Source organism: Macrobrachium rosenbergii, chromosome 37 (genome assembly GCF_040412425.1).
Source record: "Macrobrachium rosenbergii isolate ZJJX-2024 chromosome 37, ASM4041242v1, whole genome shotgun sequence".
In the NCBI taxonomy this organism is placed as follows: Eukaryota; Metazoa; Arthropoda; class Malacostraca; order Decapoda; family Palaemonidae; genus Macrobrachium; species Macrobrachium rosenbergii.
Window position 1 is genome coordinate 2,499,789 of NC_089777.1, and position 26,578 is coordinate 2,526,366.

The window sequence follows — 26,578 nt, forward strand, 5'->3', positions numbered from 1 at the left end:
ACTTTTGCAAACACTGCCAAGCTACACACACGTAAGTAACAAGAAAAAGAGGCTGGGAAAACACGTGGTCGAATTTATATTCCAGGAAACTTTGAGTCAAGATCTTTCCGGTTTCTGGATTCTTGAATTATTACGTCAGGAATTACGGGAATGGCACTCACTTGTAGTTCCCTTGGATCGACTATTTTTGGGGATTTAACTTCAGCGCTAAAAAACGCAAACGCTGCAGTACTTTTGTATACGTTAGGTACCAGTCTTTTTTCTCGTTTCCTCGGTCCTAGGGTAGGAAAAGTATATCTTAGTTTAACCAGACCACTGAGCTGATTAACAGCTCTCCCAGGGCTGGCCCGAAGGATTAGACTTAATTTACCTGACTAAGAACCAATTGGTTACCTAGCAACTGGACCTACAGCTTACTGTGGAATCCGAACCACATTATAGCGAGAAATGAATTTCTATCACCAGAAATAAATTCCTCTTATTCTTCATTGGCCGGTCGGAGATTCGAACTCGCGGCCAGCAGAGTGCTAGCTGAGAACGGAACCCACCCGTCCAACGAGGAACTCCTAGGGTAGGAGAGATTAGTGGTCTGCATGAAGACGGAGCGTGAGAAAGCTATCATATTTTTTTTTTTAAGAGAAATAACACATAGAGTTAGCTGTACTACTTCGGCTTGCTATCTACGCGTCACCTCCGAGGTGCCAGTACTAAACATGGCGGAAGCTCAATGGGACGCCGTGCTTAGTACTAGCCCCTCGGGGATCAAAGATATCGTTCATTAATATAAAATAATTTGTCGACCACACAATATAGAAATGGGTATATAAAATACTTTGATCCCCGAGGGAATAGTACTAAACGCGGCGTCCCATTGAGCTTCCGCCATGTTTAGTACTAGCACCTCGGAGGTGACGCGTAGATAACAAGCCAAAGTAGCATCCAGTTAGTTCTGTGCGAGATTCCTTCAGAATTTTCTGTGTTCTCTCAGAGACTGAAATCTTTTAGGAAGTCAGATATCATGGCCAGATATCTTTTCCTTACTGCAGATGTATTGCAGCATGAAAGCGCGAGTTCCAATAACCTCAGTCTAGTCCGCAGTAGTACCAGTTTTCATCAAGGAGGGCATTTTGTTTCTAATTGCAGAGGGGGATGGCGACGGATAACCCATTGTACCCATCTAGCCTAGGCTCCAAGAAAACAGATTTAGACGATAACCCACACATGATTAATCAGAAAGAATGAATGATTCAATAAAATTTTCGGCGTGAAATTTGCTAGCTCAGAGACCGATAGCCTATGTCTTAGAAAGTGGCATTATTAAACATAAGCACATCCTTTGATTTATTTTATTATTATTATTATTATTATTATTATTATTATTATTATTATTATTATTATTATTTCGAAAAGGAACTTCTCTCAAGCATATTTCTTTAACTAATATTGCAGCGCGTCAGACGTTCTCCTTTTAGAAAATGTTTTTTTTTTTTCTCGATTCTCCTCGCTAACTGTTTCTCCTCCTCGTGCGGTGCATTTAACAAGTTTCCAAAAAAAAGGTACGAGTTATATACTAAAAATAGAATAGCACACATATATTCTATATTAACAAATGAACAAGGAATATTCAGTTTAAAGACTGAATAGCTGAGACTGAATTATTCTGTATTTAATCACCGTCTTTATCCGGTACCCGCTCTTGTAACCCAGTTGTAATTCTACAAAACACTGCCCAGATTCCTCTCAGGAATGCTGAGAGTTATGACGTGTTTCTTAATGTATTATCTCCTGCTTACATTTTCAAATACTTCCAGCTAATGACACTGTTGCTGTATGGCTGGTTTGGGTTAAGATGGCTTATGCCAGCACGGACCTTTGTCCTAAGGCGACCCTAAAATGAAGTACGGTATGAAAAAGTTGATGAGGTCTGGAGTGACTCCTGACCCTACCACCAATGGAGGACAGGGTGCAGAGGGAAAAGGGTGAATATATTAGTCGTATCTGTAGCATCATTTGACGGAGTATTATTATCTTGAGCAAAAATGAGCAAACATTCGAATGGAACCAGCCTAGAAGGCCTGTAGCTTCCAGATCAACTTTCCGCAGAACAGACTGCCATAAGCGAAAAGAGACAGGGAAGAAAAGGAAATGATAAGCAAATAAAGAAAAGTTGATAAAAAAAAAACAGTTCAAACAAAAGCATCACTGATGCCTGGGCCTTTAGAGTAGTATCACAATCTTTCTGAAACACATGAACATCGGCATCATGAATACCGGCTTGAGGACCGTTTGATGCATGCCTCGCGGTAGAGAGCAATACAATATTTTGCAAGCAGATAGAAAATGGAATTCGGGTTTGGTTATGAATGTCATAAAAGATGAGAGTGATGGCATTCCTGCTGATTTTTCGCCGACGATTTTTAGCTCATCATGATTAAACATTTTCCAGTAGAATTCACTGACTCTCAATATGGTTAAAAATTTTTATGCAGACGTTTCTAAAGCTAAAAGTGATTCAACATTTCACTGTAGAATTATATGCACAGTAGAATGTAGCAACATTTTTCTGTTTGGTTTTATTGTCCTCAGCAAACCTTTCAGAGGTTCTGAAGACGGGAAGCGAACTCGCCATGAAGGATTCTGCCTTTATCATTGACAGAAGGGGACCTTCCAAATCAGGGTACTGATCTTTTCCCAAGTACAAGAGATTCCATTTGAAAAATGGTAGATCATTCTGAGTTTCTTTATTCTATTTGGATCAGCAATTCCAGTTGAACTGAAATATTAGACAGTTTCAACATTTTGCTTTCGATACTTTTGTATTCGGTTTAACGTTGTTCTTGATAGAGCTTTCTGTACCACACACGTTCGAAATTTTACAGAGGAATTTGCTCTACGCCAATATGGTTTAATATTTTGCTACGGAATTTCTGTACAAGACGTTGGTTTGCTTTACAACAGAACGGCTCAGTATCCTCTCCTAGAATTTTCTGTAATCTAAACAAATAAACATTTTTTTGCAAAATGTTTTGTACTTCATATTGTATCAAGTTTCACGTAGAATTTCACATATCTAAAAATGGAACGATTCGATTGGAATTCTGCCGAATGATCTTAATTAACCAGCTGTAAAAGACTAATAATTTAGGCAATAGCTTACTTATTTGACTCTTTTTTTATTCTACACTTTGTGCCTGGAAACCACGCATGAAATAAGAATATCTTCATTAACTTCATTTTGGATTTCAGTGCTTTCAGTGAAAAGCATATCCAGAAATGTTTAATGTATCAAATACAACCGTTTCATTATTACCGAGTGCATAAAGCCAATTTGGAATTTATGTCAAATTTCCTTACATTTGGATGAAAATGAGAATTTCAGACTTTAAAACTGTTCAAAAAGTTTTAATTAGAGTCATGAAAATGCATTTTGACCTGACATGTAAATCTTGCTAACTGGTATGCTCAGCATTCTGAGGTGCGTTGAAGCATGTCCTTCAAATAATTATGGTAATTAAATGCTTGGAAATTCATTTGATAAAATATTGAAGGAGAGAGAGAGAGAGAGAGAGAGAGAGAGAGAGAGAGAGAGAGAGAGAGAGAGAGAGAGAGAGAGAGAGAGAGAGAGAGAGGTTTCTGAGCAGGAAATGAATCATGGTTTCAACTATCCATTCAAATGCGATGGCATTTTCATCCCCTGTCTGACAGGGATCTGCTTATCAGCATGAAGGAAAAATTCTTGTACCCGTCGGTGTTTGCCTTCTTTATCAGACCTGCGAAGCCACAGGTATTATGGCCAAAGACTATCCAGTAGTATACCAAAATGAATGAGCAGATGCAGTTCTAATGTGTTAAAGAGTTCATTTGATTCATATTTAGGATTTCGTGATACTCAAATGTATTCTGATTTTAATGATCTAGAATGAGCAAATGCCAGTAAAATTCCTGAATTCAGAACTCTAGCTTTCAAAGCGACGAGGGGAAATTACAACTGAGGCTCATTTCTGCGATTTTATTTCGAAAGAAGGGAAAATGGCATTAAAAAACAACTGTCACCACAGAAAAAAAGTAAAAAATGCGCCGAAGTTTTTTCCGCGCAACCGAGTTTTCTGTACAGCATATAATGCTATATGAAACTCTCGATGTGCTGTAGTATGAAACTCTCAGCCACGACCGGGCAGCGCCCAGTTGCTCCCCAGATGCGGTCAAGTGAAGATATGTCGGCGGCTGGCACCTCTATCGGTGCCATTACGCATGATGCAAAGCTAAACCTTAACCTTGAAAAAATCAAAACTACTGAGGTTAGGGGGTTGCAATTTGGTGTTTGATGGTTGAAGGGTGGATGATGAGCATACCAATTTGCAGCCCTCTAGCCTCAGTAGTTTTTGATATCTGAGGACGAACAGAAAAAGTGCGGACGGACAGACAAAGCCATCTCAATAGTTTTCTTTTACAGAGAACCAAAATGACAAAAGCACAGAGATTTGGAAAATGAAAAACCCATAACCAAGAATGGTTTTGATGTTGGGAAGAGCAAATCTTCAAGGTGATGACCCAGAGAGCCAGAGCAAGTTACAATAAAGTCTTTGATGATGCCATTGATTTTAGACGTAGGTGCTCATCTCATTGCTTCTCCTCTACAACAAGATAAACTAAAATGTCAAATAAGTCCTAATTACAGGGCCTTACTGACCATACTTACCGAGGAATGACGAAACAGAGCTGCTACAATACAAGAAATACAGTTAAAGCAAATAATAATGAAACAAATTCTAGAATCAGTTCTGGAGTTAATTTGCTTCTAACATCTTGCAAGATATCTCAAACAGAATTACTCTTGTGACACAGGGCCAGATTTGGATATTAATGGCTATACTTTTTGTGATTTCTCTTCGCCTTCTAGTCTCATACATTCACACAATCTACCCGTAAGAAAACGAGCTTTGACAGACAACATAGGGTCTGAAGAAATGTGACAACCGTCTGTGGTCTTTCTTGTCAGCCGTTCAACTACTATCAGTTATGAGGCCTAGCGGGGAGCGGGCATTGCTCTTTTCTGAATTTTAAACCATTTTCCTCTTAGCGCTGCCGGTCAAGTTTCTGACGCAGGCTGTGGATTCCTCATCCTTATTTCCTCATTTCTCCTGTCGGGTATGTGAAGAAACATTTCTCCTTGCGTCAGGCCATGTCACAAACATACATGGATCTGATATGTTTTGAGGAACATTTTACCTGGTAATCACCCTTAATGACTAAAGTCATTAACGAGATTCTCCCTTCCTCGTTCCCATCATTAGACGCTGATTTAAGCCTTATAACAATAGTTCTATCAGTAATACATATGAAAAGTTGACTCTTTATTATTATCATGTGATCATCGGGTCTATAGATACAAGAGCATCATCTTCACCTGATAGTTCCACAAACGCAGCCTCTGAGATATCAGGTGTTACAACAAACTTCATAAGACCAAGTAAGTTTAAATCAAATAATCCAAAGCTTCTTCCATAGATCTCATTAACAAAATAACCTAGAATGATATATCAGGAATTATAATCAAACTTGGAAAGGAAAAAGTCTTCGTAGATAGCATAGTTTAAGGACAACAGATGTTCAAAGAAAGCTAATTAACCCAAAAACCTTATGTCACAGATGACTGTTACTTACAAAGCAAACCTGAGAAATTTAACCAAGGATGATAAAAAAAATTCGTTATACAGAAAATGAAGGTAAATAAACGATGAATTATCCTTCACACACAAAACACCCTTTCAGAAATTAAATCCACAACACAGAATATACTATAATAAACATTCACAGTAGGTGACAATGGCACTTCACCTGAGGGCCACAGGTGTGGCCGGAAGCTGATAGCCTCTTATGAAGTGCCTGTTCCGATCCAGCCAACTTTCTCATCGACCAACGGTGAGCTTCTTTCCTTTGTCTGCCTAGAAGGCCTTTTTGTCTTCGTTTCCTGCACTTGGCCTCTACCCCGTTTCCATATCTTCAAAAGAACTTTTTTTTCCATTTTTAGACGAAGATGGTCAGTGCTATCCGTTCATAATTCTACTTTTCTTGTTTTTTGTGCTGCCGAAATGATCAGCACCAATTTTGAAATCTTTATTTGGGAGAGAGAACAATTCAGAAAGCCTCCGATGTTTACAGAAATTTCTTAAATTACTTGACTGTCAGATAGAAGAGAAATTTTTTTGTTACTTTTCGGAAATTTGTGTAAAGAGAGAGGGCAACAAAGAAACAGTTTGGAGCATTTCTCAAAATAGAAAAATTTACCAGACAGATAAACTGCCAGATGAAAGGCAAACATTTTTTTATATTTTCAAAACATGGTTGGAGAATGAAAGCCAAACAAGATGATGAATTCTTCAGTGATAGAATCTTCAGTCAAATTTTAGATTCTGATGTGATGTGCCACAGAGTTTTCGTGTAAACAAGGTTCTTCTTCTTCTTCTTCTTCTTCTTCTTCTTCTTCTTCTTCTTCTTCTTCTTCTTCTTCTTCTGAAAACACTCTTCTCACTTGGGAAAATGATGGTAAAAATTTTTAAAATTTGAAATGACTGAAAGTGTAAACATTATGTTCAAGTTAGTGTGGACTGTAATTATTTAGCTAGACATCCAGGAACAAAAATGACGCACGAGTGGTTTTTACAAATTGCATTGCCAGTTTCAGTTTTATGAATTTCATAACGCCTTGAGGGTTAGTACTCAGCTGTAAAAATAGGTTGTTGTTATTCAGTGATCTAATCTGAATAGATATATAGGATAACATTCAGTACGCAACGCCGTTTTTAAAATGGCGGTAAAGGCAATGGCAGATCCATCATTTTTGGAATGACCAGTTGGTATACCCTTGTACTGACCTCGCCCCCCCCTCTCTCTCTCTCTCTCTCTCTCTCTCTCTCTCTCTCTCTCTCTCTCTCTCTCTCTCTCTTTTGAGGTAATTAAAGTCAAAGGAAATTCGAGACTTCTGAGTGACAATTAGGAAGGTAAGGAACAGGGCGGGGGAGCAAGGGAGAGGAAAGTGTCAATTACTATCATTATTAACATTTGTATTGATTGTTGTAGAAAAAGTCAGTATCAATTGGACAGCAGGTCTCAGCTACGTGGACTGTCCGCGTAATCATTCCTGTTCCAAAATTTCCCCCAAACATCTTTTGATTGACAGCGGTCATCGTTTCGATAGACAGACGGAAGAATAAACGAAGAAAACATTCGTGGTGGGTAACATATTTCTCAGAGGTTGAATGCTACAGGTAAACAAGTTTCTTCGGCGCAATCGAGTTTTGTGTACAACGGCCCATGAAACTTGCAGCCACGGCCCGGTGGTGGTCTGTGTTGTTGGCACCTACAGCGATGCCGGACGCACGATCATGGCTAACTTTAACCTTAAATAAAATCAAAACTACGGAGGCTAGAGGGCTTCAATTTGGTATGTTTGATGATTGGAGGATGGATGATCAACACACCCATTTGCAGCCCTCTAGCCTCAGTGGTTTTCAAGATCTGAGGGCGGACACAAAAAGTGCGGACGGACAGGCAAAGCCATCTCAATAGTTTTCTTTTACAGAAACTAAAAAGAAGGCAAGCTGAATACGTTCACGAAGTATTGAGTGTATAAGCAATGAAGAAAATGAGACGGCAAGCGGAATGCTACAAGCTCAGTAAATGTTCGATTGGATGTCAAATGTGCCATGTGTTCAATATCACTGCGTCGAGGAAGGACGAAAAGAATTCCGACAGCTTGACAGATATATTAGCCAACAGATAATCGCTGTTCGATTGTTTTGATTACGTAATTTGGCTTCGCAGACACTATGACCCGCAACGCGTGAAATATGCTTCCAGTCAAAGATCAAGGAAAAAGACGCAACTCAATTTTGATCAATATTATGGAAATATGAACTCAACCTGTGCATGTTTATGCACTGTCCATGCCATCGTAGACAACCCAATAAATGTATTCTACCGAGATCAACAAATGATTAAGCACGAAAAACAGTTATACAAGCGATGACTTATGGGTTATGCATAGATATATATATATATATATATATATATATATATATATATATATATATATATATATATATATATGTGTGTGTGTGTGTATATATATACATATATGCATAACCTATAAGTCATCGCTTTAAAAAAATATTCGTTCAAGATGTATATTATATATATATATAATATATATATGTATATATATACATATGTATATGTACATATATATATATATATATATATATATATATATATATATATATATATATATATATATAATATATATATATATATATATATATATATATATATATATATATATATATATAATATATACATCTTGAAAGAATACTTTTTCAGGATTTTCTCTGGCTTTGTAGCACGCTTCGGGGAGCGCCAGACGAAACCCAAGAAAGACACCTGCGACAGGGAGGGCGAGATGAAAAGAAACAAGGTGGGAACAGATAACAAAAAAAAAAAAAAAAGGAATCTTCGGGGGTCGAGTGGGCAAGGGGGTGGGGGGAGGAGGAGGAGGAGGAAAAGAGGTTTACATGAAACAGAAAGAACAGAATTATTAATATCTGGTCTTACATTACTGAGAGCTTGTCTGAGGTCTCAAATTTTCCGAAGACTTTCAGAAACGGCCAGTACGTTCTACTCCTGCTTCTGCTCAACTACTGAATCCTCGACTGCTGTTGTCGAATAGTTTTCTCCCTTTGGTCTATTCCCAATAATAATAATAATAATAATAATAATAATAATAATAATAATAGCAGCTAAGTATCCATCAGATTGTCTATGAGAATGAGTAACTATGCCATGCCAGAGACTATTTCGATTCCCTCTCATTAAACAATTTGAAATCTTAAGTCACATCCAGTAGACTGTTTGCCTGAAATTAACCTGGCTTTGTGCCAGAACGAGACCTTGCCCAAAGTCTGGTTGAAGGGAAGAAGAGGCCTGGTGTGAACCTCTGGACTCTGCACAACCAACTCAAGAAGATATCCAGTAGCATTCGGCTCTAATGATATGAGGAAATTTCCACTTTTTGCAATTTTGCAAATTATAGAAGAAGCGTTGAAGATCAGCCGCTGATATTCTTAGCTCAGCGTGGATGCGAGCGCGGTTGATGACACGAACAGGTTGATTGCGCTTTGAACGTTCTCTGAAAACGTCGGAAATCGAAACTGACGCAAGTGATGCGATCCATCATTTTGGGGGAGGTTCCCAGGATTCTGAAGTATAATACTGAAAACTGATAGAGGTGTGAAACATGATAAGCACAGATATCAAATCCCTATCAACTCATAGTCTGCAATGATCATTTGGCTTCAGTAATCAGGGAACCATGAGGTACCTTTCGGTCTAATTTCAGGAATAGTGATTGTTTTGATCTGATGAAACTGAGGCTGTCTGGCGAAGCACTGGGGCACTTCCGGCTGCGCAGCTTCAGACAGTGAATAGAGGGAGTTGGAGTCTTTGGACAACTGGCTCAAGATATCCAGATAATACAGATGAAGTACGATGATCTGAAGGTGGACCTGCGTGGGAGAAACCATCACAGTTGCACTAAGAACTAATAGTTAGGGAGGTTGGACAGCACTATCGGAAAAAGGAAGTAAAAACGTGGGGTCAGCTAGGGCTAAAAAGACGCTGCAGACACTTTAAGTGAAATGCACTAATAGCAATGGTTACCCCGCCCTCCTCCTCCTCTTCACCAGGGGGTTAAATAAAGATCCGATTATCCGATGGAAAAGTGTGGCTAAAATAATAATAATGACAAAAATAATGTTACAAAAAAAAAAAGCATTCTCTCAAGCATATTTCATTAAATAATATTGGAGAACGAGAGTTTTTTTTATAATATCTTTTTCTGTTTTTCTTACTAATTGTTTTTCCTCGTCAGGGAGCTCATGAAATGGATTTCCAAATGAGGACACGAGTGATACACGCAGTATGGAAGGAAGACTTGCATGACATCTAATAACCTGAACGAGGCAAACTGATGACATACCTGAACTAATAATGCAAATTCACTGAGAATTTAATTACTGTCTGTCAAGTATGCATTTTCTACATCGCTTGTAAATATCTAAACATATATTGCCTGCATAGATTGATCCATTTATTACTTATGATCTTATTTGTCCTCCCCCATGTGACAGTTTGGGAGACATGACACAGCCACCCAACCCTTACAAACTGGTTTGACTGGCCCTGGTAGGGCGGGGTGTGTAGGGGAAGGGGGCACATCCACCCTCCTGCTGCAAACCGGTTTGTCCTCCCCGGGTGGGGCGGGGTAGGTAGGGGAACAGGAGGACAGGGGCGACATTCACCCTCCTCCTCCAAACCTGTTTGTCCGCCCCGGGTGGGGACAGGGAAGGTAGGGGAACGTGAGGGTAAGGGAAACATCCACCCACCCCTGCAAATCTGTTTGCCTGCCCTCGGGAGGGTAGGGGAGACAGCGGCCCCGGGTTCCGGCTTGAATAGCACGCGCCAACAAGCTCGTAATATAATAATAATAATAATAATAAGGAAGATGCTGAAGATGAATAATTGCTACTAAAGGAGCGAATGTGAAATGTGCCCAGCCTTTGCAATATCATCCTTCTCATCCTACGAAGCGAAGAAGGAGGCACGAAAACTCAAGGGAGAAATCCACTCAGAGGTTCCACCTCCTGCATTATAATAATGGTAATTAAACTACAACGCAAATGAGAATCTCCCGAACCGGGTGCTTCAGGGTTCTACTCGAGATATAATGACACAAGCAAATAGAGGGATCAATCAATGAAAGCACTTCATACGTTAGTTTTTCCTTTGACCGAATATGATTGACCTACTTACTCATTTTATTATTTGGATATTTATTTGTGTTTATTTATGTTTTTATTCATTATTTATATTTGCTCGTGTGTTTGGCGACTTTTTGATGTACAGCAGGTGTTGCTTTAGAACTTGAGTTTCTTTATCACGGTACTCGTAAGCTTCAAATGCCTTTCCTTTGTCTCCGAATCTGATGAAGTCACTCGAGGACGAATTCCGAGAAGAAAAGAATGATGTGAGATGGTCAGAAGTGAACTGCACAGGAATAGGAAGCACAGCATATGTGCCCTCAGCATAGTAGTCAGCTCCTCCTTCGGGTCATGACGACGAAAACTTTACTCCTGACCTACGCAGGCAAGAAGGGACCGCTGTGATAGGGCGAGGTCAAAACAGCGAAGGAGACTTATTTCAGGATGAAAAGGAGTTGAAGGAGTTCGAAAGTTTCATGAGGATAAAAATGAAAAGCCGCAAAACTTTTTGAGCTGTTCTTCGGACGAACGGTAGCCTCGCTGTGCACTGAGTGTCAGGTAACAGGGGTGTATAAGGATGTCGAACCGAAAGGCCTTCTTCGGCTGAATATATACTGTATATGCTTTGGAATGAAATAATTTCTGAAGGACAGAAGGCAACAGTGAAAGGAATCCGTGATAAGAGCAAACAAAAGCCATCATATGAAGCGGGAATTTGAGCCAACATTCAACTGAATATCAAGAGAGGGGCCGAAATTAAAATGAATTATCACAAATGTCATTACTGCTTTCCTAAGCAAACCAGCATCGGGTAAATAGAAAGGAACCAACAAAAGCAGCGGGAGACTATATTCATATTATATTTTTGTGGATTTCAAATGTTGTTAATTCCCATAAGACCACTGAATCTAAAAATTTGCATCCACACAATTTAATCCCGACCATTTTAAGAAAAAAATAAACCGTAATATAAATATATTTATAATGAAAAACTAACAAAGAAGCAGAATACTCACACACACACACATTATATATATATATTTAAATATATATATATATATATATATATATATATATATATATATATATATATATATATATATATATATATATATATATATATATATATATATATATATATATATATATTTTTTCAAATATATATGTACACAAATATAACATACACACACACACACACACACATATATATATATATATATATATATATATATATATATATATATATATATATATATATATATATATATATATATATATTACTAAATATATATATACATATACATATATACTGTATATGTTTTGATATATATAAATATGTGTATATATAAATATATATATATATATATATATATATATATATATATATATATATATATATATATATATATATATATTATATGCCATGCGATGAAGATAAGATGACCCTTGAAAAAAGACATCCATCTGCTTCAATTCTTCGCGACAGCGGAAAAGATCGCGAGTACTTGGCCAAAGAAAGATCGATTGATTATGAATATGCTGATGTGTGTAAGATAAAACGTGCGAGAGCGTGAAGGTGAAAGAGGGAGAGAGAGAGAGAGAGAGAGAGAGAGAGAGAGTTTGGAATGGGCGTGGTGGGAAAAGTGCCATTTGTGCCCCCGGGCTATTAAACAGCTCCACCTTCGACTTTTCATTATTAGAATTTTGGACACAGGAAAATACGTTTCAGAAATCTGCTATGTCTTTACGAGTCATGGAAATAATGGCAGCTGAAACTTGGCAGTTTTGGAAAACGTGTGTACGCCAGAAGGACAGATTTTAAATCCGTAAGGGTTAGAAGGAAATTTTCCATAAGAACAGTTATTTATATTTCGAGATTTTTTGTCTGTTCTTTGTGTCCGTGCCGCAGAATTGGGAAACCATTATCCCCTGACGAGATTCGAATTGTCCTAAGTTATCGTACATCAGATCCAGGTGTTTACGACTCCATTCTTCCCAACAACGATTTGTTTATGAATGATGCCACAAATCTGGAGTGCCTTCCATCTAATGTATATGGTGAAAGATGGGTTAAGACAGTATCCATGTAGATCTCCAAGGCTGATTCCCAACCCCTGACCCCAACCCCTCCCCTACTCTCTCTCTCTCTCTCTCTCTCTCTGTGTGTGTGTGTGTGTGCGTGTGTGTGCTTCGGCTCCGTCCCCTCCTTATGGCGGACGATTCGAGGGGGATGCCGGCCGTGTTCCCTGGCTCGGGTCGGCGCTCCCTTCAGTGATCGGGAAGACATCAGAGGGGGAGGACTGTGTGATGCCCTCCTCTCTATTTACCAGTAGTGCTCTTTGATATCATAGGTGTCCTAAGCTTCAGTATAATCTGGCTTTCCTTTTAAGTGAAAGTCAGTGCAACTCATTCGATTCCTTTCCTCACACCACTCCTGATTTGCTCAAAAACAACCGTGTGGACTGAACTGTTAAGAGTGAGAGTATTTACAGTCAAAACGAAGGAAAATCTTTGTAACCCACAGCCTTGCTTTTCATTATATCTATTTATTTATCTATTTTTTTTAGAACTGCAGCGGAAAGTGCACTTGTTCCCCAACACATAATCAGTGGGTTTTCTGCCAATGAAAGAAGCATTTAGAACACTTCATTAAAGTCTGGCGTCGGCGAATGGTTTTTCCACTTCCCCAAATATCAATGGAGGAACACGGCGAGGGAGTGTTCGAACGTTGGTGCATGGGATATGATGACATCAAATGCATTAGATATCACTTCACGGCCAGCCGACTTCCTTGATCTGGAATAGGTAACTCTAGATTACGAACTACTTGCTTACAAGCAGCTTCATTGATTTTGGTTTCAGATAATATATATATATATATATATATATATATATATATATATATATATATATATATATATATATATATATATATATTATATACATATATGTATTCATATTATTGCTACAAGATACTGAGAAAATTCTCCCAGCTCTCCTGTTTCACAGGTATGAATTTCATTCATTTTGGTTTCTGAGACAGAATAAAAACAATAAAATCTTGAAACAATTAAGGAATCTAAAATCAGGCTTCCACATTACCATGAGGGAAGGGAAAGTGGGGACAAGATGGGGAGGGGGTGCTGGGGGAAGGTGGTAGTGGTAGGACTCACATGCGTGTAACGTTAGGGACAATTCCCAGAAACCCAGAAAGCGGAATGAACGTCATTTCTCTGAAACTAAATGGATATGACGAGGCGGGTTTTGCAGTCACAAACCTGAGGCTTTCCAGCCATGTTTTACAACAGCGAGTATTAAAGCTGGGCTTTGCAGGCTAACGAAGAAATTCCGATCGACTCGTCGTGGATGTGAATCAGACGAGGCGAGAAACGAGCGTTGCATGCGATGATGACGGTGGCTCCATCGGGCTGAGTTTTCCCTCCTGGCCAGCGCAGTTCAGTGCAAGTGTCCTCCGTCCCTTTGCTTTGCATGACGTATTGATTTTTCGAACATGCCCTGTCTCTGCTTAATGAGGTATCTCAGCTAATTGACTCAAAGGTAATCAGAGTTATCACGATTCTAAATTCAGCCATTTTAGCTCAAGGACTCTCAGCTGATTAAAGGGCAGGACCTATTCATAAATATTTCATGGTAAAATTATCTACTTTTCATAAAAGTCTGCCAGTTAATAGCAACAAACAATAAGTAATCAACGGGATCTTCTTTTCAAACCAGGAATTTTTGAAGCAAAGCCTGGCCTTCGAAAATTCAACCATTTTTGTTCTGTAATTCTTGTCCTGTGTAAATAACGATGGTCTTGTCGTCAAAAAGCTAAAAGGAAATCAAATTCAGTCTGGCATTTTGGCATTTGGTATTTTGTTTTATCTACACACAAACACACACATACACACATATATATATAATATATATATATACATCCATATATATATATATATATATATATATATATATATATATATATATATATATATATATACAGTATATATAATTAGGCATCTCCTCTTACAAAAAAAGGCGAGGTTCGGTACCGCATTCAAGTTTTGTCCACCGAATCGAGGATGAATCCCTTGTGCCGGAAACGTTCAAAACATTTGAACATTTAAAAAAAAAGGCTCATCAGAAGAACATCAAACTCCCCACACAACCTATACCAATTCTTTACCAGCCATACATTCTGCACATCCAAAACCCTCTGATCCATCTTCATACTTAGGCTACCTTTGACCTCTTCTTGGTATCTACACGTTTCTCTCCCATTCAGCATTTATAACACCACAGACACTTCCTGAACAATTCATCTCAAGAACCTCAACTTCTCATTCAGCTCCCAGATTTCATTTTCAAAAAAGGCAAGTTGGCTCAACAATCCCCGTGAGTTTCTACTCTGACTTCCATGAACATTTCAAGTCTTTACCCAGCAGTTTTTTGCCCACACACACACCTTACTTACTTCGCCTAATTATACTGAGGCTCCACCCCTTCTCTTATCCTACCATCATCCAACTGGCGTTTCTTTCTAAATAACAATTCAAATCATCTGCTTCAGTTCTTCCACAGCCCACATTGACATTTGCCGCCCATCTATCAAGATTCCACTGACCCTCATAACCTTAAGTTTGTTCTGACTTACTCTCGGCTTCCTTTTCTGACAAGCAACTTCACACACTCTTCAGTTTCTCTTCACTATTCCCAGTCAGTACTGTATTGTCTGCTATGATCAGCCGTTCCACACTCCCTCCTTGATTAATTTTCTCATGCCACACTTGACTCTCTTTATCTACCGTGTTTTCTGATTTCCTGCACGACACCATCCATAGAATAGAAAAGAGCCACTGGGACTCAACACATCATTGTCTCTGGCTCAGTTTTGTGCTAAACCAGTTCTTGTTAATATATACAAACAATACCTCACTTCTATCATTATATATTGTTGTATGCCACACAGAGAGTTTCCTTTCACTTTCAGATTTCTTCAGTAACTGTTTTTATAACAAACACTTGAGGTACATGACCTCTCCCTTTTTTGCAAATCCACGCTGTTCTTCCCCTGTCAGTCCTTCTGTCATCTGCTCTACTTTCGCTTTCAAAATCGTACCATACGTCTCCCTTGCAAAGGATACAACGCCTTGCGACTATAATTATTATTTTCTCATTTATTGCCTTTGGTATACTTACTTATTTGCCCTTATTCTAAATAATAGCTGCTTCTCTCATGCAATAGTTGGACCTCCAATAATCTTGTTTTTCCTTCATTAACCCTTTCATCTGCTCATCCCACCACCTGGTACTTTTATCCTCTTTTCTGAATACGCACACATGATGCAATATATATATATATATATATATATATATATATATATATATATATATATATATATATATATATATATATATATATATATATATAGACAGATAGATAGATAGATAGATATCTTTTTCAACATTAAACCTTTTCCTTTAAGAGGAGGCTCCTGAGAAACAAGACAAAGATCACTCTCACTTGCAGAATTACCTGTTTAATTGAAGACGAGTTCTTTGGGCTTAAACGTTTAAAATATTGGTCTTTTTATACCTCTTCACAGAAGGCTCACCAACAAGTCGTCAGATCCGTTTAAATACCCAGCGCCATTTACCTCTATCTCGCAATTACTCTCTCACTTCCCTGATATTAAAACCGTCATTCCATTTCTTACTCTTTCACCCCTTCTCAAGCCACGTACTAAGCAAACAATTCAATCCAACAGCTTCAGAGAGAGAGAGAGAGAGACGAGAGACGGGGGGGTGGGGGGGTTGAGGTAACTACTAATCCTGTTTGTTTGTCTTGAATGAATAAGTTCAGTCCGTTTGATGATTCGATCCTAAATGAATAGAAACCCAGAGGGTAGAACCGTGATCACGAGAGGTTAAAGCCTTTCTTAAATGATTATTGTTGGGTCGCCTATATTTATACTCGTATTCTTCTTCTGGGTACGATCCTTTCATTTATTTCTCCAGTAATACGCGTGGATTGTAGTTCTATACCTTTTCTAAAAGGATCGACTCTCTCTCTCTCTCTCTCTCTCTCTCTCTCATTCGCTGCAATGCTTATAGTTAGTTTCAGCAGGTCTTTCGTATTCTTTCATTGCTCTCCTCTTTCTCCAGAATTCTTATATGTATACGTAAGCAGAAGCTCAGTAAGTATAGTTTGTATGTAAATATGAGAATAAGTGTGTATCCTCACTCACACGCATTCAGATGAGTGAATATAAGGGTATTCAGAAACATGAGGTTAATTTTTTTAAAAAGTACTTTGGGAGCTTTGGAGGTGCATTTTTTAACTACTAAAACTACCCCCAAGTATCCAGTATATCTCCGCACTAATTGAAGGCGACTGTAGTATCACAACTCAATTGTTATTTCTTCTTCTCTCATTTTACGACATAAAAGCCTCAGTTTGCCCGTCCACTGGACCTACGTCAGAAAGGTAGAAAAACACGGAAAGTATTTTCCCTGACCTACTTTGTCCGTTGCCTGGCTAAAGGTACGTTTCGTGGCGAGATACTGCAGTACGCGCTCTCTCTCTCTCTCTCTCTCTCTCTCTCTCTCTCTCTCTCTCTCTCTCTCTCTCTCTCTAGCATTAGTGATTTGTAATTTTATAGAGTGAATTTTGCTTGATTGGTATAAGATTGATTTGGAGATCAGCATACGGAGATATTGGTACTCAGCTTGTTGTGTAGCGTTGATGTGAATTCACCCTTCTGCCTCATTTATGAAATCGTTGTGAGATGACGTTCAGCCGATAGATTATTTGAAGGAACCTGCATTCGTATTGCCCTCGGCAGCCGCAAAGTATCGGTCTGATTTTCATGAATAATTTCGACATTCGTTAATTTTTTGGACGGATGATCGAATTCAAAGGATTTTCAGTCAATTGTTAAAGAAGTTTCATTGGAGGGACCCAAGTTTCTTTGATTCAGATTTCAGTGCAAGTGATAAACTTCCCTCGTCTCCCCAGGGGAGTTGTTGTAAGGTGAGCTCCTTTTGAGTGATCTCAAAGACTTTTATCGCAGGATTTTCATCGCAGTACTTCCAGTACTGAGAGGAAGAATGGTACCGACAGCTTTCCCAAACGAGCAAACAATATTTTACCGTGGAAGGTGTATAGATGAGGTGTGCAATGGATGAATGTAGTTTTCTCGGACGAGGAAACAATTCCATGGAATTTATCCATGCGTCTTTTTCCTATCTCTTATCATTTTTTTCCTTGTTTTAGCTTCTTCAGGCCGGGGCTGGGTAAGGATATTAGGTTACCCTTCCCAGCAGCATTTTCCCGAGATGTAGTCAAGTATCGGGACCTTTCACTGAAAAAAGCGGGACTCCATATCTTAAAAACTAACCATAGACTCTTCTTGAAAATAATCTCATTACGTTTCCCACACCCAAATTACTCTCATGATACTACTAACCCAACCTAACCTAATCTAACCTAACCCTAACCTAAGCTAGGGGCACGGCAAAAAAACCGGGGTAGGTGCAATACTAGCATACATCTCAGGAATTTGCGTCCCCGTTGTCTGTCCTCTTAACAAAATATAGTAAGTGATGGCTTTGTTTTTTGTTTTTTTACGAAGACCAAGAGACTTTGTTTTCCAAAAAACTTTGGATTCTTTGTTTTTACCATTCTGAGAATCCACTGGGTGTCTGGAGAGCTAGAAATGTACTTTTCGCTTTTACTTTCGGAACAGTGTGAAGCTTCAGATCGCTAGTGTTGTAATTGTAGATTGGTTCTTTGACTTCATCTTTTTTAAACATGCTGAAGGATACACGATTTTCTACTGGACTGGTTTAGATGGTGCCAGCATGGTCCTTTGCCTGTAAGTAAGGTGAGGTGTTAAAGCGAATATAAGGCGTGGTGTGGATTCTGACCTACCAACTTTGACTGCTTTTTCCCTTACATCTGCGGTCGCATTGCTGCGTATTCAAACACTGTCCAATTATGGCTAAATATGCCTGCGTACAAGGAACGGGCTTCATGTTTCACTGAGTACTGAATACGTACCGGAAGCATTAAGGAAATAGTGCGTAAGACTACTTGCAACCAAGTACGAATGAACTGTTCACTCAAGTAGCAAAGATACAGGAAGTATGACTGAATAAGTTCTGCATGCAGCCATAATGCAAGGTCTACTTGCGGTCAAGAGACAGAAAATATGGCTGTATTGGGTGTTCCATGCGGTCAAGGCAAGGGATAGGAGGCATAACTGAATAGGCTGTACATGTAGTCAGGAGATATAAAGTATGAACGACTATGTTCTAATTTCAGTCAAGCGATAAGAAGTATGACTAAGACTGCACACATTCAGGAGAAAGGAAGTATGACTGATAAAGTACTAATTGTAGTCAAGTATGACTGACTAGATATTACTTGAAGTCAAGAGATAGGAAGTATGACTGTTTACGGTCTGCAGGCAGTCAAGAAACATGATGTATGACTGACTAGCACTATTTGCAGTCAAGTAGGACTGACTAGGTACTCCTTGCTGTCAAGTAGGCTGTGGCTGACTAGTCACTACTTACATTTAAAAGATAAGATGTATTACTGCTTGGATTCTGCATGCAGTCAAAAGATGGGCAGTATAACCGTGTGTGGAATATGAAGGATATATCGACGTATTGTTTGCCAAATGGAGTTGAAAAAGCAGGAAAGAGTTACTGCCTCTCAGTTAAGCCCGTATTCGGCTTTTGAAAAAAGGACGAAAAAGTCAGAAGGTACCTTATTTTGTCCTGTTGTTCCTCAATGTCAGTTTATATCTCAGAAGGCTTCGGAAAGTCTAGAAATTTTGAGGAAATAGATTTTATGGTGACTTGGTTGCTAATGTGGGTAATAACCTTATTTTGTTTACCCTCTCAGGATATAGAATGTCTGAAAGACCAACTTTCAATCAAATCTAGGAAATTTTCCAGAACACCTGACAAACCGTATATCTCTCAAAGACTTTTCTGTTTTCTCTTTCTGTAAAAAATGTTTCTGAAATTACCTTTCACCATTTTTCTCCTGGTCCTGCAAAGCTAAGGGCATTAAGTTGTCCGTCTCATTTGTATTTCAATTAAGATAGGAAAAAAGGGCGTTAAGGCGAAGGGCTCCGGGACTTCCAGAAGTGTCTGGAATCTTTCTAAAGAAATTTCCTGCCCTTTTCTTGTCCCAGTCAAAAAAAAAAAAAAAAACGGAAAAGAACCTGAAGTAACACTTCAGAATCGACAGAAAACTTCTCGGAGGAGTGAAAGCTTTACGATTCAGGAAATTATATTTCTATACTTAGAGAAGAAGCGTCATGAGTAACGTTGAGATAAACGAAAACTTTATTCAGCACACACACACACACACACACACACACACACACACATATATATATATATATATATGTGTGTGTATATATGTGTGTATATATATATATATATATATATATATACAGTATATATATATATAAACGAAATTTTCATACTTTCATATATTGACAGCAAATAACTCATTAACACTGAATCCAGTATACTGTAGGAATAACTTCCTCCCAAAGGGTTTCTTTGTGCTAAGTGCATCTGCCTGACCACAGTTCGAAGCCATCAAGAGAGATATGAATTGATTTCGACTCTGTGCTTGGAATCGACAGCAACCCATCCTCACTATCAAAGCTTAGTGCTAAGTTTGCTACACTGTACCTTATAAGTATGACAGTTTATCAGTAATTTTGCGCATGACATTTCAGTACTGTCAAATACAAAAGCCCATGAATATCGACTTAGCTGTGCCTTACGCCTAAAGAGCTTTGTATTGGAAAAACAAGGTACTTCGAAAGCAAAGTGAATTCTATATGGATTAACTATTTGTTGCTTAATTGCTGGTGAGGCCAGTAAGCACTCGGGGCCTTGCAGGGAACAAAGTCACCGGAAAAATGCTGAATTAACCTGCTTTCAGTAACATTACGTCATCAAGCCATTAATTTGTCAAGTCTATTTTAGCATCAAGATGAAAGCATACACTGATCTCTGGACATCTGTAAGCCAAGTTGATAAGTTGTTATATCCACAAAAGTACAAGAACTATATGGAAGCCACCAAAGTAGCAATAGAAGTATTGAGCTTTGAAATCCCACGCCTTGACAGACAGCAGTCAATTGCCCTGAGAAAGTACCTGCAGCAGCAAGTGAATCAATATTAGCGCCACAAAGAGAAGTTCCTAACCAGCCTATCACACCATCATAGAATTCACTCTCACCATTTATTCAAATGAGAGATCTCCATCCAGTAGGCGGAACATGTGAAATCAATAATTAGGTAAAAGATCTAAGCTTCGTTTAAAACATGCCTCCTCCCTCTGAGAGAAATAATGGCTGATGTGGTGGCCTTAGCCTAATCCTTTCCCCTTTTTCTCTTCTCCGTAGAGAATTCAATATGCAATAACCCTGATTAGCCTTCTGCTGGATTGTTTATCTTCCAACAATTCTATTATTATTATTATCATGATAAAATATTATTATTATTATTATTATTATTATTATTATTATTATTATTATTATTATTATTATTATTATTATTATTATTATTAACAAAAACCCTTTTCATATGGAACAAGCTCACAGGGGCTTGAAATTCAAGCTTCCAAAGAATATGGTGTTCATTTGAAAGAAGAAACAGACAGTAATAGGAAATATAAAAGGAGGACATTCAGTTATCAGAAAAGAAAAAATAAAGGAGCAAAGTAATAAATGAGCTGATAAAAATGTAAGTAAAAAATTAAAATACAAGAATTGTTTTATGGAGGTAATGTGCTGCAACTTCGCTTGAACTCTTGAAGCTCCAGTTGCACAACATCCTAGGTGAGGCTGATCCACAGTCCAGCGGTGCGAGGAGTAAAGGACCTCTGGAACTGAGAAGTTCGACAGCGAGGCACATTCACCGCATATTGGTGCATCATGGATCAGCTGTGAATGTACAAGATGTCTGTTAAAATACAACTTATGAAAAAGTGACAAACAAGAGACCATCCGTCAATGGTCCACGTCATAACTGCTACTATTAGGAAACAGAAACCTACCACCACGGACCACTCTACCTCAAAGAGATAAATCTCTGGTAGAGCCAGACATCCACACAGAACAGTATTCTAGTAAAGGAAGGACAAATGACATAAAACAGGTTGCACTAATTTATCAATGTTATAAATATATGAGGCCTTACACACAATACCTAACTTACGTGCGGCATTTGCTAACACTTTCATTAGATTTTTCTCAGAGGTAAGAAGTGAGTCAAAAGTCACACCAAAAGTAGTTAAAGCTTCAGACTCATTCAGCAGAGTCCCATTCACCTGCTCTTATAGCAATACTAGTCATGTGTATGGATGGTTACGAGCAAATAAGACGACAACAATGATAATTTACAGACTTCTGGGCCACGCTCCATCCGGCATGGCAGCTGACCTCAGTTTAGATTCTTCAAATCTCAATTTATGAGCTTTTACAACCTCTCTCATGCAAGCGTAGCAATGTTCATGCAATTTGTGCTGGCGTTTTTTTGTTATTGCTGTGATCTACTAGTATTTCATGAGACTTGTTGCTTCTGCGCAACTACTCTAACTGGTTTTGACAGCAGACCTAATGTATGCATAACTCAGCAAACCTAACCTTAAGTTCAGTTGTACCTAACTATAGTGCAAGTTAAAAATAAACAGTACTGAATGGTAAAGCATTCTCTGCACTGAGAAGTATGCCTGTCTGTTCTGCACTGTCACTACAGTTTCTTTTCATTTTCCTTTGGACTTGGACAATTAAAGGGCAGAAGGTTCTTGAGAAAGATTCCAGACTATATTTCCAGTTTGGCCCTGAGGGCTTTTATGAGAGTTACAAACGTTGTTGTTCTTTTCCTTCGGAGCAACAAATCCCACAAACCAAGCAAAGAGAGGCTGATGTTATAAGACAAGTTATCCTGAGTTGTTTCTCCGCGACACAAATAACTCGAGGTCATAGGTCTCTCGCTACCATGTTGTTGAATAATGCCTCTAACCTCTTATTAGTTAAGCACAGCCTGATGGATGCAGAAAAAACTGATGCCGTAAACCATACAGCAAAACCTGATAATGACGGAATCTACTTTTCCAGTCATACAACCATTACTTACTTCGCTAGTTAATTATACGTGTAACGCAGGTAGAGTGCACATCCTAATGCGTGGGTGGTTAGGTTGGCAGGAGTTAAAGTCGGTTGCGCTACGACCTTTAGTGAACTTAATCCATAGCAACTTTGGATTAAGGTAGCCTCTATTCCACAGAATGAGGCTAGCGAAGGTCCATCTATGATTATCGCAGTCTAGCTAAGTATCCTACCATACAATGAGCATGCATCTAATAAGAGAAAAGGAAAAGAAAATGGACCCTGTTATCTGCATGGTGAAAGAGAGAGAGGGAGAGAGAGAGCACAGGCATCCTTTGGCCCTGCAAAAGTTATTGCTTTAGGCATAGTAGTGAACCTGACAGATACTGCAGTAATATGTTCTCAGGACTTCATTACCAGATGCTCTTTCGTTCAGGTGACAAATTGTCAAGCAATACCAAACCGCCCTTATCACTAGCGGATGTCGGGAATACAGTAGGTAGCCAAGGTCTGGTGCTTGTTGCAGGTCTTAAGGGAGATGTTGTTGTTCTGGGGAGGATTCATCACAATGAAAATGTGATGAAACAAGTGTAAAATCAATTTTAATTTGACGTTTGCATTTAGCCTTAAATTTTGTTTCCTATCGTGATACTTACTCTGCCCGCATCTTTGCAAGTTATTTGAGAGCGCCTTGCTGCCTCTGAACCTTGTATTTTATGCTTTGTGTAAAGAAACTTTGCGGGGTGCGGCAAATTTCACTTTGCTTCTGACTTGACAACATAGTTTCCTTTGATGATTTGCTTTCACCCTCGACTCCTGCACATTTCGACAGACTGGATACTGTAGTAAGGCCTTTCTAGTAGCTCACATCATTTTTCATTTTTTTTTTGTGTGTGTAGGCTGTTCTCAGCTTTTGACACTACCCAGAAACTGTAGTAGTTATTTTTATTTCAGGCACTGTCCGTTTCAGATTGAGATATTACCAAATTATTATTTAATCATGGGTAGTACAGTAGCGTTGAAAAGGTAAATTCTCTCATGGGAATATCGGTATACCAAATTATTTTTTTTCTCAAGGTGGCGATGCTGCTGGTTTCCAGGCAAGGCCATCACTTCCATCTCGTTAAGCACTCCCAAATCTGTTAACACTTCACATCACTGACTTAAACTACGCAATGGCGAGTTACTTTACTAAGTATGTGGGCACCAGTTGTTAATATTTAACATTATTTGACATACTATTCCAGAAAAATTCCAACATCGTCAATGAATTTCAGAGAACACAAGCTGAAATAAGAGTGGATTATACTGTAATCGCTCAAATTAACAGCCTTGATCTGCGTTTTAACAGCCAATGAATGTTAATCGCTTATGGAATTCTCCTGAGCTAGAAAGCGCTCTTTCCTTGTTCCCTTAGAAAGCTGAATTTGTACTGGTTCCCAGTATTTTCCTGCTGATTCTTTATTACTAAATAAAAAAAAAACACTTCATTTAGAGTTTCCTAGGTAAAATATGAGCAATTGCTAAATGAATGGATTTAGTGGGCTATGAAAAGCTGTACAGCTGTAACCTGATCGTTAATTAGCAATATTCCTGAATCTGAATCTGCAACTCTTCATATTCAACCTTCCGTCTCAAACAATTCCAACTGAGAAATTAAATAAAATTCCATTATTTCTTTTCTTCAACTTTCTCAAAAGCGTTCTTAATCAATACCCTTCACTGTTAAAGCTCTTCTGGCGACCTGATGGAGACAGATATTCTCGTTATATCAGACTTACTGTTATTCCCTTTCCTAAAGATATCTTTTGTCGTCATGCGTTGGTTGACAGTGAGTGACTTCCAAAAATTTTGCTTGTTGCGAGCCTTCTGGACTACTGGATGAGTAGCAAACGCCTCTGCTAACTTACTTGAGAATAGCTCACGGAGGCTATTTGATTATGAGGATAATATTCCACTTGTTCAGTTGATGCCTTTAATTCTTCCCATTTGGAGGATTCTTCCCCAAGCTCAGGCAAAGAAATTGTCAGCGATAATATAGAACTCCCTCGAGTATTAGGGGAAAATTCCAGAAGGAGGAAGCAGCAGAAATTCGGTCTCAAAGGGAATCAGTTTACGCTCACGAATATGGTCAGCTTTATTGGCAGAGCAGCTTTTCCAAATTGGGGTTCTTGGTCCTTCTTTTAACAAGCCCCTCTGGGCTTAGGTGACCTATTTGAATTCAGGTTTGGTTTCTGAATGATATCCAAGAATCTCTTTCTCAGGTTTTTGAAGGTCCATTCTAACTTCTTTGATTTCCATACGAACGCCATGTCCTAGACAGAATTTGACAACAATTATTGCTGCATGAAAAACAGCTGGTTTATGTATCACTAAAATTCATTGATTCTGCAAAAGAATTCCATTTACTTAACACCAAAGCACTATTACGACTAGCATCAAATATGGGATGTCTCAGTGATTCCATTCAGCAACGTTATTCGATACATAGTGGGCAATAAGGCCCATTATGTATCAAATCACTGTTAAACTACGATCTTAATCTGATAGTATGACCACATCTACATCAGCTGTGTCATGAATCCATCAGCTTAAAGAAAACAAATGTCAATGAACATGAACAAAAGAGCAGAAAGTCTTTAGAAGTCATGTACTGTTCAATAAGTTTAATTCACCGAAAGCGTTATCAACAGAAGATCACTTTCTGAAAATAAAAAAATAGAACCAACGTAATAAAAGAGGAGCAAACGTAGACCCATCTTGCTTGCATGGACAGAACGTTACAGAAATACAGTCCTTCCCATTTTAATTAAATGCTGGCTCGTAAGCCGGAGAACCTGCTAGGAATTTTATGGCCAAAGTAAAGCAAATTCCTCGAATTCACAGACTGGCTCTCAAGATGGTTTCAGCCTCAGCATTTACAGGTCTGATCATGCTGACACTTCTTAGGCCAAAATATAATCAAATGGCTGACATTTCCTTATTAGCCTCTAATATAAACCTTAAGTCAAGGCGAGGTACCTTTCTTATTTATAAAGAGAAAATTTAAATCAAGGACAAATCCAAGCACTTTACACGAAAAAAACTATTCTGAATATGACGAATGCTTGGAATTGAGCCTATAATACCAGATTCTTTGGTCCAAGAGCACCTTCGAATGCCCATTCATCAACAAATAAACAACCGATCTTGAGAGATGCGCAGTCAGTGACAAGAAGGGAATCTTTCAACAGGAACATCTACTTTTGCAAGCTGGTCAAAATTAAACTTATCTGCTGTAGAGGCGTTTAAAGCAATGTAATTCTAGGCTGGTTACAGTTCGTAAACATGTGGGAAGTACTTGTGTTGTCATGATACATTAGTTCCTCACGATTGTGGAAAACTTTCTTACATTCACTGAAGCTACAAGAAGTCTGCTGTCAACTGTGGATTCTTATATACATGTAAAACAGACCTCAGCGCTGCTCGTTGACATAACGCAGGTAGTAAAACCAAATTCGATTTTGGGTTTTTCTGCTCTAGGATGTGCATGGGCAGTGAACCAAGCATTAGTACAGTAGCGTTCTTGACGAATTAATGAGCATTTGGAACCTGTTTCTATAATCCTGTCTGTCTCTC

General features: G+C 38.6%; 1 protein-coding gene across 14 annotated transcripts in view; it reads left to right on the forward strand.

The window, feature by feature from the left end:
• LOC136825251 (suppressor of lurcher protein 1-like) overlaps positions 1-26,578 on the forward strand; it is a 192,795-nt gene that overhangs the window by 37,299 nt on the left and 128,918 nt on the right. For 10 of the 14 annotated variants that reach the window (XM_067081299.1, XM_067081302.1, XM_067081306.1 and 7 more), the window contains exon 1: positions 13,049-13,143. The exons of 2 other annotated variants lie outside the window; for them this stretch is intronic. The gene's annotated coding sequence lies outside the window, so the exon portion shown is untranslated. Of the gene's footprint in view, positions 1-13,048; positions 13,166-13,480; positions 13,620-26,578 lie in introns of those variants that run through there. 2 more of the 14 variants (XM_067081301.1, XM_067081292.1) reach the window with 2 other exon arrangements.